Raw genomic sequence first — 16,460 nt, forward strand, 5'->3', positions numbered from 1 at the left:
CTCTAATCATCTAATCTCTGAACTTGATCCAACTGGTCAATGTCCTTCCTGTGCTTAGGTCTCCAGAGCTGGATGCAGCACTCCAGGTGGGGTCTTATGAGAGCAGAATAGAGGGGTAGAATCACTTCCAATGACCTGCTGGTCATGCCTCTTTTGATGCAGCCCAAGATACAGTTGACATCCTGGGCTGACAGAATTAATTTTTTTAAAGAAGGAACAAAACAAAAAAAAAGCCAGGGGAGGTGGGAGGTGGGAAAGGAGAGGGAGAGGAATGAAACCACAAGAAAAAAGTGATGCAAAAGAAAGCAATTGCTCACCACCAACTGACTGATGTCCAGCCAGTCCCCAAGTGGCTTTCACCCACACCCCTCACTTCAGTTTTATTGCTGGACATGACACCATGTGTTATGGAATATTCCTTTGGTTAGCAGGGGTCAGCTGTTCCAACTCTTTCCCCTCCCAGCCTCTTGCATAGCCCCAGCCCACTCACTGATGGGGTGGTGTGAGAAGCAGAGAAGGTCTTGACACTCTGTAAGCACAGCTCAGCAATAGATAAAACATTCCAGTTATCAACACTCCTATCACAAATCCAAAATATAGTCAAAATAAAAGTTACTATAACAAAATTTAATCTCAGCCAAAGCCAGTACATCACGTCATGCTGGTAATTCCTGTGGAAGTTGCAAATACCAAATTTTAGTTTCTGTGCCACCATTCCAATATTCCCATTTCCCACCAAATGGAAAGCACCACACACTTCAGAGTCTAGCTTCAGAGCTGCTTATGGATGATCATCTCCTGATGAAGTCATAGGGCTCATGTTTGAGAGTATCAAAATTTTTAGTGATCATCATCCGACAGTACTGGGAGAGGAGTGAAACCAGCCCCAGCCTGAACAAAAGGCTTTCCAGAATGGGATGACAAACTCCCACTCTTTCTTGCAGGGCTTTTTTGTTTTCTTTTTTTTTTTTTTTTTTTTTTTGCACAGATACCCACTGCAAAGCTTGGAAACAGCTCAGATCAAGATGGTAGCAGGCAGCAGGATTGGGGAACAGTAAGAAAATCATGCTCCTCATGGTCATTGTCAAGCCTAAATCTCTTTTTCCTCCAGTTTTCGTCTTGCAAAACAGGCACAATAATGTTCCTCATTACCTCCGTGACTCTAGCAGCCACTAGCAGGTCTACAGACCCCTCTGGATGCAACATCATGATACCAGGAACCTCAGCACTGTCACTGTCCTTGTTTCTCCCTTCCCAACCACATTCCAGTTCTTAACCAGCAAATAAAAAAGTTCTTTTCGTTACAGAAAGTCTTGTGACTTGTAATTCTTAAATAACATGGCCTTCACATTACAGCAGAATGTTAGATGGAGGTACTGAGCTCTACATGAAATCCTAATATATATATATATACATACATATATATATGCGCTTTAGAGACAAAAACAGTGAATGATTTTGCTTGTGCAAAAAACAACATTGTAGTATCTATGGAGACATCATTTGCAAAGGTAAATTAAAAAATCTAAGTAGAAAATACTTACTATCAGTAAATATTTGTGACAACAGCTCCAACTTCTTCTAAAAAGTGTTTTAAAGTTTCCTCCCTAATTTATTTTCAGGGAGCAAATAGTTAATTTTTGACTGCACTGTTTACTAGCTATAGATTTTAGCACTTCCTCATGAACTTCTACGATTCATTTTCTGGTTTCTACTACTACTACAAAGAAAAGCAAAACAATCAGAAATTATGGAATCCCTTTGTGGAATCTGCCTACAATTACTGGAGCATAGTTTTCTGAGAAAGTTTCCCTGCAAATAGCTCAGGTGATCTGCACTAGGAAAAATTCAGTTTTGTTGATTATTAGTCACACATCAAAATTTCAAATATATTTATAAAAGTGTAATGTTAAAGGATCTCCTCTCTGAATTAAGCAAGAATATAAGCAGGGATACACTGGAAAATACAAGAAAATGCATCTTGTAAAAGATATACTTGTTACATACATACCACTTCAGATATCAATACTGTTACTGACCACTAGAGTTTTCTTTCAGTCAAAGAGACAGAAATCATACCATATGAGCAGTCCCAGAAGGAATACCTCTAGTGGTTTCGCTTGCCTCTGGCATGAGTTTCTGGATTAGTGTCGTATACGTGTCAGCGCGAAACAACATAGGTTACTTGTTCATACATTACTCCTCCTTATATCACTCGGCGTGCCAGCTGACACTGACTGTACAGATACATCAATATATCCAACCCAGTGAGTGCATTCCTCTGTCAGGTACAAGACATAACCACCCAGTAAAAATGAAGGGAAACTGAGGTAATAGTGTTTATAACTGAGAAAGTGACACAAAATAGATACAGATTTAACAGCACTGTTTACATATTACATACTACTAATTAGAAATGGCAGTTCTGTAAAGACATTTTTACTAATAAGCAAACAGAGTTGCAGCTTGGTTTTTAAGATCTAGTTAGCTGATAAGACTCAGACACACCCAGTCTGAAGTCTGTAGTGGTTTCCATTAGTTTTCAGTCAACAATGGCATGCTTGGTATGTTTTAGCAACTGGAATTCTGACTCCAAGATTTCAATTCTTAGACCAAATCTCCCTTTGAAATAAATGCTAGCAATGTTTCATTTACAACATCTAAAAAACAGCTACCTCAGGACCTTGAGCAAGCAAATAGTCAAACATGACTTCTTCCAAATTCCTGCATTTTGGGATAAACAGTATGTCCAAGAGGCCCACAGCTGGTTTCTAACCAATGGAGTAGCTGTAAAACTGAGACACTCTCTGCATGACTTTCTCTGATAGAGAAGAGTCAGCAGCAATCCCTTGACAGGTTCTCCTTGGTGACACAGCAACTTAATAAGTTTCTGCCCTTTGCCCCCTTCTTCTCTCCAGCCATTCATTCCTGTCCCTGGGCTGCAGCTTCACTGCCATCTCATTGGGTTGATATTACTGTAGATCTAAGCCAGGTTAAAAATATCTGTCCCCAAAACACTTTCCTTTTTTATTATTTACCTTGAACCACTTCATTGGTCCTGCACATAGCTGTGCCACCACAACCAGGGCACAACAAACTTCATCAAGGAAAAAGATTATCCTTAAGTGAGCTTTCCCATTATAGAAAGTGTATGCTGAAACTAGACCCCCATAACGACATTAAAGTTCACTATCAGTCCCATAAACTAAGAAAAATATTTATATTCCTCCATCAGCAGAACAAAGTGAAAAACTACACTGATTGACAGTGTGAGACCTAGAACAGAGCGTACTAGCAATTTCCTGTTGCAATAGGTATAGCTAATTAAAAAGAAAAAACAAACAAATGAACAAACAAAAAAAAACTTCACTGAGGTATCATGCAGCAAAGACTTGAGGATTTAGAACCAGAAAGGAGACATACTACCATGTGCAGCAGTCCAGCCTGTCTCCAGAGAGGATGTCCACACATAATGTGTCTTCTCACCTGTTCACTGCCTTGGAGAACAGTTTGTTTCTCATCCACTGGGGTACAACTTGCTGCCCTACAGCAAGTTTGTTCAGTTTTGGACTGGGACAGTCTGAAAGTTGAAAAGCAATGAATTTTCCTTTCCACACAGGGTAATCAAAAGTTTTTTGAGGTTTTAGTGATGTACTTACATTTTGATAGCTCATCTTGGAAGAGCCAGTTTCACTTGAGAAGTAGGTACACTGAACCAGAAGAAACTGTTTTCTGACCATCACTGGCTTTGTTAGGAGAATGAGTGACATTTGGATTTCTTGGCTTTTGCTAGTTTGGGTCACACCCTATCGAAAAATAGCTTTTAATATTGCATTTTTCACTACTTCAGAAAAGGATTCAAAGCATGTAATTTACTCATTTAAGACACTACAGTCTACAGGTTCATTGATTGCCTAGTTAGGGTTTGGTTTGGACAATTATGAGAATTTAAAAACATATTACATATTAAGTGGAAGACATTGAATGAGAAGGAGGTCTGTAATTTATATGTCTCAATCCTGAAAAATATACTTTATTTTCACATTAATTACTTTATTGAACGCAACATAAGAATACATAAACTCACTTCCAACTGAGAACATTTGTAGTAAGAGAATGTGTGAAAATTTCTACAGAACTAAAAGACATGATTGCACTTCATTTTTTCTGATCCCTCATCCTTCCTTCCTCCCTCCCTCACTCCCTTCCTCAAATATCAAATTAAGGAGGTAAGGAGCTCATTCTAGTATCTCTTCAGTGATTTCAGGTTGGTATAATTTCCCTGACTTGAGAGAACTGTTTCTCATTTGCTGAAGATGAAAGCAGCTTCAGATATTTATCTTCTGTAGGTGAAAGCAGTTTCAGATACTTACTTGTTGATCAGTCACACTCTAAAAACTAAAAGCACTGAAATGCACATAAGATAGCTCAAATACTAAGCTCTTTTCCACCAGAAATTTCAGCATGATTTTTTTCTACCCTAAATAGCAGAGGGCTTGCTCATGCAAATGTTAACAGCAGACTTAAGACAAAGTTAAATAGGGTGCTGCTATAACATGAGATCATATACGCTTTCTTGTCACCCTAATCATTCCTATTCATTTACTGACTGGGGATTAGCTATTTAACAGAATCGAAAAAATTATAATTGACAGATGAAAAATTCTTACCAGTGGCCATTTGCTACTGCTTTTGCTTCAAGTGAAACCCATGCTGGTCTGGTTTAATACATACCACAATGGGGATCACAGATTGCTTAGTGGAGTAGTATTAACATCCAGCTATTAGTAAGTAGCAACTTTTTAGATCAGACTGATTTCGTCAATGCAGACAGTCCCAGCACAGACTATATGGTGCTGTGCAGAAGTCAAATGACATATGGAGCCCACTGGAATCAATGAGAAGACTACTGTTAGGTCTGAAAAACTTTAGAGTATGCTATAAATACTACACAAGTCTCATTCAAAAAGTAGGGACAACTAGAAACTTCAGGAAATCCATAGAAGCTGGTAGAAACTGCAGAAGTGACCCTTGTGAAGTACCAGTACTAACACAGAGGATAGGTTGGACAATGATTGACAAGCATTACTTATATAGCATGTTTATTTTAGGTGACACTTTCTTCTGGGTTTTTCTCATGATAGCTGAAAATATTAAAATAAACATCTCTGGTTTACTTCCTTCCTTTTAAAGTCAATTCACCTCCTAAACTGTTAACACCAAAACTAAATGATAATTTGTATAAGGTTATGTTAAACTATTGTAGGTTTAATCTCTCCCTCAAACTTCAGAAGATTGTTGAAAGGGTTAACACAGCCGTGATCTGCATGTGAGTGCATGATTATGCACAGTGCCACCACACCTCATCAAATCAGAACTTGGAAGAAACCTTGAGTAGATCTTCCATTTCATTCCATTTGACCAAAACTCATGGTTTTCCTCTGTACTTGAGACCTCGCAGAAAGGTGGCAGTACTAAAATGCAAAATATAGTGCTTAAAATGCCCCTTTCAGGCCCTGGCTCACTGATGTGCTCTTCCTAGTCAAGACTTCGCATGTTGCAAGTGGAAATTGTATTACAAGAGGCTCTTTGTCTCGGAATGGGTGGATTAATTCTTTTTCATTTTTGACTCATGAATCACAAAGGAATGACATTTGATTTTGAAGTTATTGATATGCTCATAGGTTAAGTTTGAGCCTTTGGATAGTTACTTTTAACACTTTACACCTCGGTGAAGGTAATCTTTAAGCTGAAAAAGCAAGGCGTCTCCACTGTTCTTTCTTAAGATTCCTTTTTTTCCCTTTTTTTCCCCTTCCCTTCCCTCCTTCCCCCCTTTTCTAATGTCTGAATTAAGAATGTAAAATCTTGTCTTTCAAGAGGTTTTATAGATGCTTCCAGAGTAATGGAGAGCTGGATTAGGAAATATCTTCATCTGTTGAATGAGTGAAGCTGATGGATCTTTCACATCCATTCTTCCAACTGATTATTGGGTGTTTCAGTTAATTGAGACCACAGGAAACAAAACAAAGATGATTACAGGAGTTTATGCTGTAGTAAACTGTGTGTGGGCAAGCCACTCCTCTGGCAAAACCCAGCAGGACTCTGTGAGATCCCAAAAGTCTTCTGCAATAGCACGACTGCAGAACTATGGGCTGAATTTAACATGGAGCCCATCCTCTAACTGCCTGGCCATACACAATTCCTTCAGCCACATAACTGCATCAGACGAACAGTTTACGAATGTCAGTTTATGTGAATAATAAGGTGTCGTGCTTTAACCCCAGCCAGCAGCCAAGCCCCAAGCAGCTGCTCACTCACTTCCCCACCAGTAGGATCAGGGAGAGAATTGGAAGGGTAAAAGCCAGAAAACTAATGGGTTGAGATAAAGACAGTTTAATAGGCAAAGCAAAAGCTGCACACACAAGCAAAGCAAAAAGGAGTTCGCTGCTTCCCATGGGCAGAAAGGTGTTCAGCCAACTCCAGGAGAGGAAGGCCCATCACACATAATGGTTACTTGGGAAGACAAATACCATCACTCCAAACATCCCCTCCAGCCTCCTTCTTCCCCCCAACTTTACATACTGAGCATGATATCCTACAGTATGGAATATCTCTTTGGTCTGCTGGGATCAGCTGTCCTGGCTGTGTCTCCTCCCAACTTCCCATGCATCCTCAGTCTCCTTGCCAACATGGAGGCTTTTTGCCAACAAAAAGCAAAAAAGGCCTTGGCTCTATGCAAACACCTCTCAGCAATAACAAAATCATCTCTATATTATTATCACTGTGTTCAGCACAAATCCAAACCTTAGCCCTATACTAGCCACTGTGAAGAAAATTAACTCTACCACAGCCAAAACCAGCACATAAGGAAAATCTAGGCATTAAAGCTTGCCTTTAACTTTGAGAGCTTATTTATTTCCCTTGTACTGAATCATGACAACTTCTCTGAGACACCAATAAATATCATACTAGTACTGGCCCTCAGCAGCACACTATAAACTTCCTAGAACTTTATCCTGCCCTAAATGCCAACAAACCAACCTATCTATGGTATTTGGCTAGAGATTCTGAAGTCCATATTATTGCATGGAAGGAAAGTATGTCAAGTCTTTAAGGTCATGGTTTTATGATGCTAACAATGACGCTTCACTGTATTGACTCCTTTTTTTCCATCAGACATTTACAATAACAGCGGTACAGAAAAATAACAGGACAGCTCAGAAACGAGAGTCTTCTTGGTCATCCCATCAGCAAAAACAGCAGGTATTTGTTTTGTCCTCTTACGAGAGTTATAACCACTTTGTAGTCTTTAATAATGAGTTCAAAGATGGGTTCACCTTAACAAAAAGATGGACCCAGATTCAGCACCCCATGCATCCCACAACAAAGCATATGCCAATATTCAGTGTGTTAAAAGCACTAATGTTTTGTTTTTCCTCCTCTCCCTTCCCCAGGGAGAAAAATCACAGGAAGGTGGTACATTTCAGGAACTGAGATATGCTACTTGGACCAAATTCACTTCTTGCCTTTGATTCAGGTTCACTGTGCAATCTTGGACATGTCCCCAAGCTTAATTGCTAAGACTGGTGGACAGCATGAGTATACAAACTGGGAAAGTCTGGGTCAAGCTATCCAGACTGGGGGACTTGTTTCAAACCCTTAGAGTCTGTCATGCCTGAATCAGAGACTAGATTTTGAAATAGGGAATGCATCCTTGCACTAAAGCCATTCCCTGGAGGATAACCTGCTTTGGCAGTGCAGGGAAAAGGTGCAGGAAAGAAAAGGAAAGTTCTGCCCCAGCATAATTGGCTCAGCACAGGATCTGAGTTGTCCCTCACAGCGCCATCCTTGCACCTGAGCCCAACTGCTGGAGTCATTGGTTTCCTGTGCTGAGGGAAAGGCATTTTCAGAAATTAATTTTGAGGTGAGAAGGGAAGTAACCTAAAGAGTTTCAGCAATATAAAACCTTTTCTTTAGTTACAATGAAGAGAGAGCCTATCTGGCATCCTTCAAAAAAATCTCAACCTATAAGCTCCCATCTGGGTGCAAGCTGACCAGGAACATGCAGTCCCCATTCTCCTGAAACATGCAAGGTAATTACATGAGTCTCAATGTGAAGTCTATACTTCATACCCTATTCATCCACTAAGAAACAGCTTCCTTTGGCACACAGGCAACAGGGACAAGCTGGTTTCATACCAGGGTGTCAGAGAATTTGCTTCAGGTTGGACAATGAATGTTCAGTCTTGACGCTGACAAGATGCCTCGAGAGCAGCTTCCTTCACACCATCTGCAAATCATGCTACTGCATACACTGAATACACTGAATACTTTCCAGCACTGAGCCCAGGGGCACGGTTTGTATCTCAGCATGCCCAAGTGAGGAAAATCTACTGCAGTGTCCTAGACCAACATCACTACAGGTGCAGAAAGTTACTAAACACAAACAGCTGCTTTATGTAACACAAGGATATTTGAAAGGGGCAGTGAAGGAAATTGAGAAATCATGTGTGGGTGTGAAACATGTTGCACGATCATGGATATAAAAAGGGAGGCCATATGAAACCCAATCAGATAGGGCTTTGTATCAGCAGTAAATTTTCATGTTCTTACATGAAGCAGTTGTAGGTGACAGGAGGAAAACAAGTGGATGTTGAGAGGGATCTTGTGCCAGGTCTTCAGCCTCCATAGGCTGTTACCCACATTTTTCAGTAGAGCTACATCATTCCATACTCATAGAGGATAAGTCTCTGATTTGTGGGGAAAACTTTTTGACTTTTTTTTAAAAATGCATTTTCTCCCAGCAATTGTACAATTCAAGAGAGCGTACTTCAAACCTCAAACATCGCAGGCTGCTAGTAATGATTATCCTATAACACCATGTTGAGTTAAACCCCTGTTTGCATTTCAAAAAATTATAGAATGTTTTGGGTTGGAAGGGACCTTAAAGATTATCTAGTTCCATCCCCACTGCCATGGGCAGGGACACCTTTCATTAGATCAGGTTGCTCAAAGCTTCGTCCAATCTGGCCTTGAACACTCTCAGTGACGGAGCATCCACAACTGCTCTGGGAAACCTGCTCCAGTGCCTCACCTCAATCTCAGTAAAGAATTTTTTTCTGATATCTAATTTAAATCCACCTTCTTTCAGTTTAAAGCCATTTTCTCTTGTCCTATCACCACAACCCTTTGTAAAAAGTGCCTTCCAGCTCTCCTGTGGGCCTCTTTGGGAACTGGAAGGCTGCTTGAAGGTCTCCCCAGATCCCTCTCTTCTCCAGGCTGAACAACTCCAATGCTCTCAGCCTGTCTTCATAGGAGAGGTGCTCCAGCCCTCTGATCATCTTCATGGCCCTCATCTGGACTCACTCCAACAGGTCCCTTCTTATGTTGGGGGGCCCAGAATTGGACGCAGTAACCAGGTTGGTGTCATGAGAGCTGAGTAGAGGGGCAGAATCCCCTCCCTTGACCAGCTGGTCATGCTTCTTCTGATGTAGCCCAGGATGCTGTTTGTCTTCCGGGCTGTGAAAACACGTTGTTCAGTCGTGTTTGAGCTTCTTGCCAACAACGCCTCTAAGTCCTTCTCCTCAGGGCTGCTCTCGATGCATTTTCCACCCAGCCCATATTTGTGCTTGAGATTGTCCTGATGCAGCTGCAGGACCTGGCACTCAGCCTTGTCGAACTTCATGAGGTTTGCACAGGACCATCTCTCAAGATTTTCAAGTCAAGGTCACTCTGGATGGCATCCCTTCCCTCCAGTATGTCAACCACACTACAGAGTTTGGTGCCATTGGCAAACTTGCTGAGTGCCCTCAATCCCATTATCCATGGGGCTGATAAAAATAATTAACAGTGCTGGTCCCAACACCAACCCTTGAGGAATGCCACTTGTCACTTGCAGAATAAATACTTTGCTCCTACTTGTTCCTGTTCCTATGTAATTGTATTTCAACTAAGAGACTAACAACACAGAGTGTGTTTACAGAGTTATATTTAAATATTTTTATATATAAAAGTTAACTAAAGCCAAAGTGAAAATGAAGGATAAAGATCTTTCTCTTTCCTTTGTATTGCTGCCATTAATACTGTAAGTTGTTTCTCAAATACTAGCCAAAAAATTGACTCATTTGGGAACTAGTCAAACCTGTGCTCCTGGTTTTCCAGTAAAAATTGTCACACGTTAGGAGACTCAAATCTCCTCAGATCCTCCTTCTACCTCTTGTCCATCATTATCCCAGATTAATGCCTGTGCCTTCTTTGTTCTGCAATGGTCGTTGCTGGTAGTTTTGAAAAAAAAATATTTTGCTGTACCGCATGTTGAGAAATGCATGCCAGCAACCATCCTTCTCATTTAAATTACCACAGAGCAGTCACATCATGCTGTTTTCTCTGGATCATTTGTGCAATGTCAGGTAAGGCAGGATGTGAATCAGCCATGACTCGTTTCAGAAGTAGGACTCCGAAATCTTCTGGTTTCAATTTACTTTGGGAATTCATGGGACTGACAGATAAAGGAACGTGAATCAAGAGAAATTTAATACCCGCTCTAAATCTTGGTGTTATACAATGCCTCTATGTATCCCTTCCTCAGAAGGCATTGATCCCCTAGTCCTCTGAGGGGTAAAGGAGAAGAGGGAGACTGATTTTCCCTCCATTTCTATTCCCCTATTTTCATGGCTCCACAGAAGAAATCTCCCTTTCCTCCATCTCCAGGCTGTTGAGCATTAGAAAGCAATCGGTCTGTGAGCAGCACCTAGAACAACTCTTCCCAGATGGGAGATCACATCTCCTCTTTCTCTTCTAGCAAGGGTAGCTTAGAAACCACCTTGTCATGAACCATGCCTCAGGTTCCACTTTGCTTTGAGATAAAAGGTCATTATATTTTGCCTAAGGAAACTCTGGATGTCCTGTGCTCTGAAAGATGGCTTGGGGGCCTTATACTTTAAAAAAAAAAAAAAAAAAAAAAAAAAAAAAAAAAAGAGAGAGAACCCTACTTAGAGTTCCTAATCTCAGAGATACACACATAGGATAAAGTCTTGACCAAGGCCATGGATGGCTACATCTCTTATATATTTGTAAGTTTAATATAAAACCATAAGATATACCTGTCCACATATCTTTAGCTTAGAAAGTAATTTTTTCATATTAGTTGGATGATATCACAGCCTCTCTTACACAATGTGGTGAACATGAATGAATTTCATAGCACTAAGTTTCGTAAAATTGTACTTATTCTAGCATGACTTGCATATGGATGACAGATACATCCACATTTTAATCCTCTGCTATTCCTGGAAACAAAGAGCATATTCCTTTATTAATTACACTAATCCAAACTAATCTTTTCATGGAATACTTGGCATTAACAGAAAATATTTATATCTAAAATAAGCAAGATGATCCATTTCTATTCCCTATATTGCTTTAGCTTACTGGGTCCCTTGCACTAGTTTTTCTTAGATTGACATGACTCACAAATGGCTTTTCAAATACAGTTTTCCCATATGCACCTACATGCACGAGTGGACCCCCTAGATGATGAAACAACTTCAAAGAGGGGACAGAATGATCAGAGAGGAGAGAAATATTTGAAGACCTGGGAGCAGATAGCCTTTTAGGACTGTTCCCACAATTCTGGCAGGTAAATGTGTCTGATATGAGCACTCCAGTCATGCACAGATAGATGACACATTTGTGTGTGGGCAGAGGATGAAATTGGGTGTGGACTGCGTGCCTCTGCAGTGGATACAGTGATAGGTCTAACTCAGCACCAGAGACACTGAGTCATCTGTTCAGAACTTAGAGTTCTTCATCATTTTCCCTTTATCACATGGAAAAATCCTGGCTGGATTGCCTGCAAATTTATCCTTGCTGGCTGGAGCCCAATCTGAGAGAAAGACCAACAGACAGCGGGGTTTAGACACACTTGGAAAACTCCTCAAAGTCTGCTGATTCATGTAAAAAGAGATCGCATACCCTCACGATAACACCAAGCACTCAGAACAGTTATTTTGTCTCTTTCATCCTCTTACAGAATGAGCATAGCTGAAAATAAACAGTCTTGTAAGTGTCTTAAGTGTCTTTGAAGAATTGAACTCAGAGGCAATTGGAAAAACCCAAGCGTATCACCTGTTGTATGGAAGTGTGTAGAAAGGAAGTGGTATCTAATTTGGGACAATAATCACTATGACCACCTTAGATGCTGACAGTGAGTAAACATTTCTATATTCTGAAATCACACCCAGCATCACTATCACATTATCTTTGGCTTACCTTTTCAACACAAATTGGTAAATTAACTATATGCCAACAAACCCAATGGCATGATGGCAGACAAGAACTCCCTTATCCTCAAAGTGAAAACACAACTGTAGCCAGTCATAACAGCCTGAGCCAAAGAAAACCTCAGGAATTCTTATGAAGAAGTGAAAATATTGCAGAATAATATCACAAACAGGATAGCTGCTGTTGCTTTACTTCTTGTACTGTCTCGTAAGACTACGATATAAACCTGGTGCATATAAATATTTCTGCTGTAGGAAGCAAGAAAAAATATGTTGTTACTATATAATTTCCAGATGAAGGTCTTGACCACACATGCTGTCAAGTGAGAAGCATTATAGGAGGGGTATTATATATAGCAGAGGAATTATATTACCCACACCACTTACAAGAGCAGGGGAAAAAAGGTGGTGCTTACTAGAATAGGTATTGTTTTCAATTCCCCTACCAGCAGATAAAGCATATATGTGCTATGGCAAGAGCAGATTGTAGGGGATGAGCAAGCAGAGGAGTGTCTAATTAGTTCGTCTAGTCAAGGAGCAACTGATCGAATATCCCAAGCTCAAGGCTCTAGGCTGGATGTCAAGCCTATCTTTATGTCCAGTCCTTCTCCTTCTGCTGTCACTCAGAAGTGGCTTCGACATCAGTAAAACCTTTTGGATCAGATCCCCTAGATAATGCTGGTATCCAACTCCTCTCTTAACATCTGGCTTTGTAATAATCTTAATTGGTAATCAGGTTCTTGGAAAATGGTTTGTCCATTGAAGAAAGCAAAGTTTCTCTTAGAGCTTAGAGAGAATAACAGATTATCTACTTCCTGCCTAATGCAGAATTTCTTTTTCTTTTCTCCGAAACAGCTGGAGACCACCACCATGGGAGACAGGGAACTGAACTGGATGAATTCTGAATCTAACATAATCACAATTTCTATTCTCCCTAAAAGGCATGATCGAACAATTAATGATGAGAGTGCACCATAACTGAGATATAAGCTGATCCCAGAAAGTGAGTCAAACCTGAAAGTTCACCAGTACAGATTTTCATATTGATACCAAAGATCAATTTGGTCAGAAGGCTTCTAAAACAGAAGTCAAGGTGAATGACTAAAATCTGAGTAGACAGGATTCTGCAGCAGTCATCAGATAAAATCGGTTAAAAATGTAGTCTGTTACAGAAGTCAGCCAGCCAGCTACATGTCACAGCAGTGGTACCCCCAAAAATGCAAACCCCAGCTGCATGTAAATAGACAGTTCAGTTCTTCACATACACCCTAGCTGCCTCTTATTAGCATGAAGCCTATGTGTATTATCATGGTTTGTAGAGGTCTGACAAGAGAAACCCAAGCAATGTTATCTCAAGGATTCCTTGTGCCCCCCAGGCGCTCTCTGTGCCCTCCACTGCCTTTGCACAGCAGCTGGACCATAAGCTGACTGCAAAGGGAGCTGCCTTTTGTTCTGTTTGCAGAAAACGTGTGAGTGACGACAACAATAGGAATAATAAATACAGATGGTATTACGCACACATGCAAACATCCCTGCAGAAAATTCAGCCATAGGGTGAATACCAAAATTTTACTTGTCACTTAGCTATTTATAAAATCAAAGAGACTTAAAAATAGCAAAAATTACTTATCCTTGCCAAAACCATCTCCCAGAGTGGACAGCCCCAGGGGCTGAGATCTGAGCTCTGATCCAAACAGCAGTGGTACCTCCCCAGTGGGGAATTCCCAAAACAGGAAAGATACCCCAGAGCTGACACAAAGCCAATAGATTTGGCTCCCACGCCAGACTTCCTTCAGCTGTCAAGTCAAGCGTATCATGGTTAAAAAATCTGCTGTGCTGTGGCTATTTCCTGCTGGAGCTCTGGTGGGCTGGGCAGAGACAAGAGGAGCTCAAGGGCTCTTTTGATCATCCCTGGCCCAAGATCAGAAACATGTACCCAGCCCCATCCTCTCCAGTGGCATCCAGCACTGCACAGCAGTGCAGACAAGGTCTTTTATCAGTCCCTATAAGCTTTCTACCACCCTTTCTGCAGTAATGCTTATATGGCATTACTCAGCAGTTCATCTGTTGCTCTGCTGGATGAACCACTCTCCTTGTCACCACTCCCCTCAGAGCCATACCTGTGAAGTTATCTTTTGCTTCTAAGGTACGAGAAACATCCTTTTAGGGTCAGCACCCTGCTGGGGATTATAAGCATGCAAATTGAAGCTTAAAACTAGTCCATGCATTACTGAGTATATTACCCCATCTGCAAGTGATGGGGTAAGCCCTCAAGAGGTGTGATTTTATCTGATATAAGAGTGGGCAGAGAGTGGTTTGCAAGCTGTCCTGGACCAATATAGACCCAGGCTTTACAAGTCCCATGTGATTAAACAATGACTCATGGCTGATCTCTGCCTTGACTGTCACCACTCACCACTGCTTTACATCCTTAGGATTGCTAGAGCACAACAGAAGATCACAAAAAGGTAATAGAAGATCACAAAAAGGTAACAGAAGTGAACAACATTAGTTTATAACACATCATAGCTCACTCAGCCTCTGTACAGTATAGAAAATCTTGAGGTAGCAAGTATTTTACGGCTTCTTAAAATAAAATATAAACAGAACTCAAGTATTTTTTTCCGCCACCTGTAAAAGAAAAATTAATTGGAGGAGCATAAGCAGAACGTTAGCAGGCTATTTTAAAAACCTTCACTGGGTTCTTTTGCACCCAAGTCTATTCAAAAGAGTTCATGTAAACATATGCATATGTAGCAATATTTAGATGCACATATCTACATATGTGTATAAATATGCAGTAGAGCATTCCTCTACTGTGGCATCCTTTTAATATGGCATCATTTTAAAATCCTTCATGAGTTGAGAGACAGACCCAGCCTTACCTTCTCAATTCCCAGCTTCTCTTCACCTTTTGAAACTGAATCCTCCTTGCTGTCTCTATGGTGACAGTGACGTCCACATCCCCCTGATGAGATGGCTGCTGGCACGCACATCAGGTGCCAGAGCAAATCAGTCAGCACTGGAAACATCTCCAGCTCCTCCATGGAACATAATGCTCTTCTCTAGAACTCAGTCTGACAAACAATCTGGTAAAGAAAGCAGTGTTAAGCCACCATCTCACACCTAAAAGAGTGGGAAAATCGGTCTAAATATGAGCTCTAAAACCTTTTTTTATTTTTCTCTTCAATCATAATTACTGCTACTTGGGAAATAAATGTGATAGCACTGCTATTAAAGAGTGTATCTGGATAACCTACACAGAATGAACTAATTAAAGGTAATTTCTCCCAGAGGGTTTGAGAGTGAGAAGATATTTGTGTCATGAAGTAGAAGTAGCTGATAAGCAGTATGATGAAAATCTCCTGCAATGTCCATCCACCTGGCACATGGAACCAGCAGTGACAGAAGAATGCTTCTTGGCTCATGGTTAGTGGAGAGAGGAGCAAGAGAAAAGATTTTTATCAAGTGCTAAGTGAAGAGCAGCAGATGGGACCTGCAAAGGTGTGCCTTTCAGGCAGCCACAGAAGGTGGCTCCAATGACTTTCTCTTCTTAGGAAAGAAACAGTGAGTCAGTGGGGTTACAAAATACCAACTATTATACACAGTCCTTGTTATATTTTATGATTTATATACCTAGCTGTTGAAACACACCCCCACTGTAACATGCTTTCTTGTAGCGACTTATAGGCACAGTGAAGGATGTTCAATTCCCACCAGCTCTTTCCCTCTGGGTACCCAAACTGGAGAAGATGTGTGCCAGGGAAGCAGCTTTGACTTTCTGCCACAGTCCACTACCAGCACCAGCTAATACTGCACACACTGTAGATGCTCTAGATTGCCTTCATATTCCATTGATCTTTGTAAATTTGTAGCTGAAGGTGTCTGTCACAGCTCTGTGTCGCTGCAAACCTCACTCCCCAATCCAAGGGAGGAGTTAAAGGTGTTCGTGGCAGCAGGTCTTGCCCGAAGGATTTAACTGTGCAAGATATTCTGTTGCAATCAGCTCATTTACAATTCTTCTCTGCTGCAATCCACTCACAATTAACTCTGATAAAGTCATCCACTCAAACTTTAAGGGTTCTATTTGATCCAGATAAATATTTGGAAAATGAAATAAAGACAACGATTAGTCCTGTATTTCCTTAAGTTTCCATGTCCTTCTTCACTGGTCAGAAA

General features: G+C 40.8%; 1 protein-coding gene across 4 annotated transcripts in view; it reads right to left on the reverse strand.

Annotated features, from left to right (window-relative positions):
* The window catches only part of OFCC1 (orofacial cleft 1 candidate 1), a 191,375-nt gene extending 176,163 nt beyond the window's left edge, over positions 1-15,212 (reverse strand). For all 4 annotated transcript variants that reach the window (XR_004360692.1, XM_032709283.1, XM_032709291.1 and 1 more), the window contains exon 1: positions 15,167-15,212. The gene's annotated coding sequence lies outside the window, so the exon portion shown is untranslated. The remainder of the gene's footprint in view (positions 1-15,166) is intronic.
* Between the last annotated feature and the right edge of the window lie 1,248 nt (positions 15,213-16,460).

This window comes from Chiroxiphia lanceolata, chromosome 1 (genome assembly GCF_009829145.1).
Source record: "Chiroxiphia lanceolata isolate bChiLan1 chromosome 1, bChiLan1.pri, whole genome shotgun sequence".
Taxonomy (NCBI): domain Eukaryota; kingdom Metazoa; phylum Chordata; class Aves; order Passeriformes; family Pipridae; genus Chiroxiphia; species Chiroxiphia lanceolata.